Genomic DNA, 4,814 nt, shown 5'->3' with positions numbered 1-4,814 from the left:
GCTTGGCGACCCTGAGGTTTCAGCACAAGATCGCTGTTCTGACGTTAGCGCTAGTAGCGTTAGCATGGCGCTAGCGTGTCCTCTAAACACTGAGAGCACGTGTGTGTGTGTGTGTGTGTGTGTGTGTGTGTGTGTGTGTGTGTGTGTGTGTGTGTGTGTGTATATTACATCCTTGTTCTCATTTAGTGTGGACAAAAAAACGACAGTCCAGGTTTTTAGTCATAAAGAAGAAAAGAATGGAACCTTTTGTTTTGTTTCAGAAAATAGTGGAAAACGACGTAAACAAGAAAAAAATGACTTTTTTTTTTAACTGATGGAGGAAAAAAAAAAAACTCAAAAACTAACGAGTCTAACGAGTAACAGTGAGAATCCCAACGGACGTGAAATTCTGGGTGGTTTTGTGATATTTCCTTCCCTGCCCAGGAGGGTTTTCTATATTTGTTCCTTTTCTGTAAGAAACCTTTGTTATGCACTACTCTTTGTATCTGGATGGTTAGCTATCAGTCAGCTATCTTCTGTTTTTTGTTTTGTTTTTGAGAGAAAGAGAGAAACTAGAAAATGTGTGCTTTCTGACTGACCTGATCTTTTGCAATACCTCAATTTTGAAATATAATAGGAGAGAAATTGATATTTTCTAAGTAAGTTTATTCAAATACAAAATATATATTAATTTAAATTTGCAGGAAAATGATTTAACAGATGGTTAATTTTATTTTTGTCATGTTTATTTGCTTTTACATTTAAGTTTATTTTTTTGAAAAAGAAAAAATGCAAAAAAAAAAAAAAACACAAAAAAGCAACTGAAGGAGCTAGAGCTTTATAACTTTAATATAGTAATATTAGCTGAAGTATAGAGTCTACCTTGAAACAGCGCAAAAGGAGTTGAAAGATCATGACCCTCTGATCGTGACGAGACAGTGTTAAAACAAAAATCACTTCTTACAAACTCCACCCCCAGCAAAACCCCCCGAAAAAAGTGAAATCATGGCATCGACGGGCTTTTAGGTGCTTAGAAAGTCAACTAAAGATCCTTCCCTTGTTTTTGTACGTTTCTAATCAGTCATCGACTTCGCTGACCAGTGAATAAATCTGTTTTTTGTTGTTGTTTTTTTTGTTTGTTTTTTATGAGGACATTTTTTATGTTTAGATGTACCCCTTTGTTTTGTAAAAGCAAAATAAAAGCCCTGATTTGTTGACCTGACCATAGTTTAAGCTAAAATCACTTTTGAAGGTTCTTGAAATCAGAGAGAGGAAAGAGTGTTATTTAAAAAAAAGAAAAGAAAAACACGGACAGACGCTAAACGCTTCAACTGTAACTTGACCGAAAGCCCCCAAAGGTGCATCAGCGGTGTGGTGGCCTTCTATTCACCTAAGACTTGAATTAGTCCCATTTTTTTTAAGGCTATAACCTCGATTCTTTGTTGTAATGTGCAATACTGTTTGTACTGTTTGTAAAAAAGAAGAAAAAAAAAGAAAAGAAAAAGAGGCATAAATCTTTATTGCAGATTTATTTTCATTGCGAGCATTGTGATTCACTAAAATCATTTTCTACTGTGTATTTACCTACTCTACATGCTAGTACCTTCCAGTGGTAATGTAGCCTTTGTACTGAGAAATTTTTCATTATTTTTAGAGATTTTTTGCAAAAAAAAAAAGAAAAAAAGAAAGGAATTTAAACATTTACATTTTTTTTCTTTTTTTATTTCATATTTCTTTAAAGACTTATTTCTCAACCATTAATATTAGCTATTTCTGGGGGAGACTTTCATATCTGGTCAATGTCATTAATATTATTTTGTATTTTTACTTGGAATAAATTAATTTTATGATGCTAATTCTTAAAAAAAACCTTTTTCTTTTTTGTTTATTTTATTTTATGAAGCTGAAAACCTTTGTAATGTTACTAAAGTGTCTAGAATTTTTTGAAATGCAAAGCTTTGTGTTAACTCGCTGTTGTTGCTTACACTAGTGTGACAGTGATCTGATAAAGTATGGAGGGAGAAAAGAAATAAAAATCCTGGCAAAAAGAGAAAACTCGATGATGCTTGGCGTATACTGACCGAACGGGCAATAAAGGAAAGTGGCAGAAAGGAGGGAGTCTGAGGGGAATGTGGTGGTGGAGTGGGAGCCGGATCGTGCTGTAATCGCTTCTACTTTCATTGCTACCACTTCACGCCCACTCTGTACTGTAAATGAAAACTTCACTGGCCAAAAGGGGGAAGTCACAAGACCTTTCTGGAAGCATTTGTCACCCTCCGTTCAGCCGCAGATGCTCAGTGTAGAGGCAGAGAGAGCAGCTCAGGCTGGACCATGGCCGGTTGGGATGTCATAGTGATTGTAGCCCTGCATGAATGTACCTCTCGCGTAGGCTTCTCTCAGTAAATCACTGCAGATCAGACCAGATCTATTGAGCTTCATTGTGCAGCATGTCCTTATTAGTTAGAGCCTCTCCAGTGGGCGGCGGCCTTTATCATCAATCTGATGATGACTGGCGGTGTGTAGAAGCCTCCCTCAAGCCATGGAGTGTTTTTTTTTTTGTTGTTTTTTTTTTTTTTGCAATGCTCCAGCAGTGGTGTTGTGGTGACCCCTTCTGTGCCAAGGTCAAACTAAGCAAGAATGTTCTTTTCTAACTTGTCTTTTTTTCTTTCTTTTAATTTTTTTTATAAATAAATACCTGCTTGTTTGATCTTTTACTAAAATCCTAGACTTGCATACTAACCTGCTGGTATCCTCCCCTCCTGAAGGTTATCATTTTGCCTCACACCGTAAGGTATTGGTTTAAAATTTTACATAATTTAGCACATTGCAACCATTTTGTACCCCTTGTAATACAAAATGACCTTCCTATGTAAGGGGTCACTTAACAGTTGGCGGGGGACAGGAAAGTGACCGTGAAGAGCCGTACGGTGATGGCAGTTTCACGTAATCTCTGTAGATGTCTATATATTTCATGTAACTCTAGATTTGGGTAGTATATATTCACCTGTGCTTCATTGTCATTCACTGTGGGCAGATCTATAGCCCATTCAATCATGTTGTGATTTCCAAAAAAAGCAAATATATATATATATATATAAATGACAAAACATTTGATTTCCTTTTTTCTAAATTGTTTTAATTTATAATAAATGACAGGTTCTAACATGACAAGGTTTTGAGATTGTTGACTTGAACCTGTGCTTGTCTAATGTTGTAGTTCAACTGTGATTTAAAGAGAAAATATATATTAAGGGAAAAGAAAATCACCAAAAAAATAAACACATGGAGGGCAATGCTGCTATTGCTTATGACTTGCTTCACGTTTGTAGTTCCCACCTTCATTATTTCCCCCTTTTCTGTACTAATAAGCAGATCTTATTAAACATAGTTGTATGATGCTGTGAAATATTGTCGTATTTTTGCATGGCCTCTCTCTTCCTGAAGCCTGTGTGTGGTGTGTGTGTGCTGCGTTGAGGAAAACTGAGTGCGGTTGAGACTGGAAGAACTCCAGCTATTTCATTCTGATGGTAGAGGATGGGATTTCGTCCCCGACGTAACATACAGCTGAATTCTAAGAGAACTTCAAGGATTCCCTGAAAGGGTTAAAGCTCTCAGCCACCACAGACATGAACCCGCAGACCAAAACACTGCTTCTTCCAGGTCTCTGCTCCCAACTTCTGTTTTTAGGCATTTTAAAAAGCAGCAGGATGCAGCGTGGAGCATGAAGTGCCTCTCCAGAGATCGGTCTTTCATCATTTACAGTGTTGTTGTGCGAGCGCTGGGGAGCTGAGACAGCTTGTCTAAAAGGAGAAGACTGAAACACAGACACCACCTTTTCTGCCCCCAGACAGACATAGACACACGTCTAATATGGACAAATAAAGACAAAAGTATCAGGACACCTGTTTATTTAGAAAATCAAGGGTTTAAAAAAAAAAAAAAAAAAAAAAAAAAGTAACTGTCTAGGGAAGTTTTACAAACCCACTCCCTGCAAGTGAGTATTTGATTGCATTCAGTGACCAGCATTAGTGAGGTCAGGATGCTAGGTGCTCACCACCCCACCTAATTCCCAACTCATGCTAAATGTTTTTAATAGAGCACCATAGAGCACAGCTTAATGCTTGGGGTGGGGGGGCTTTATGCCTACTCTAGTATACACCTGGCATTAGGCATAGTGCCAATAGGTTCATGTTTATCTGCTCCAGAGTCCCCTATTCTACCATCTAGTCTTTGTTCAGCAGTATTGCCAAGCTGTGGGTGTGCATTTGCATATGGTAGAAATGGGTGCGACTTAAAGTAGCTGAATTCATCGGTTAGAAGGAATGCCTGTTTAGATTCTACCCATATTTGATGCATTTCTTGTATGTGGAAAGAGTGGAAGGCTGGGGGGGGGGTCTAAACCAAATGCTAGTGTCTCTCAATTTGACCCTTTCAGCTAACGGTCAGCATTAAAACAGTCCATATTTTGTGCAAGGTACTGATTCCTTCCTAACGCACTACATAATTACAGGTACCTTCATCACAATAGTCCTGTTGTACCTCGAGTTAGGCATACTGGAATGATGACCTTCACCCACACCAGGCCCTTCTGGATAGGATCAGACTCCAGTTATACACTTAAGAGATTCTGTACTACTGTTCCAGGTAGATCCAGTACGAACATATGCATTTTATTTATGTTTCTGCAATTCTCAAAATTCTGAAAATGGAACCGTACCGCCAACTTCCAACTTTCCAAATGTCTGTTCACACTGCATTAAAATTTGCACTGCTTTGAGTTCTTCAAAGCAAACAGGCATTTCCCTCATTTCATTGAAAAACAGTCAGGCATCAAA

This window comes from Salminus brasiliensis, chromosome 4 (genome assembly GCF_030463535.1).
Source record: "Salminus brasiliensis chromosome 4, fSalBra1.hap2, whole genome shotgun sequence".
In the NCBI taxonomy this organism is placed as follows: Eukaryota; Metazoa; Chordata; class Actinopteri; order Characiformes; family Bryconidae; genus Salminus; species Salminus brasiliensis.
This window is presented reverse-complemented; position numbering follows the sequence as displayed.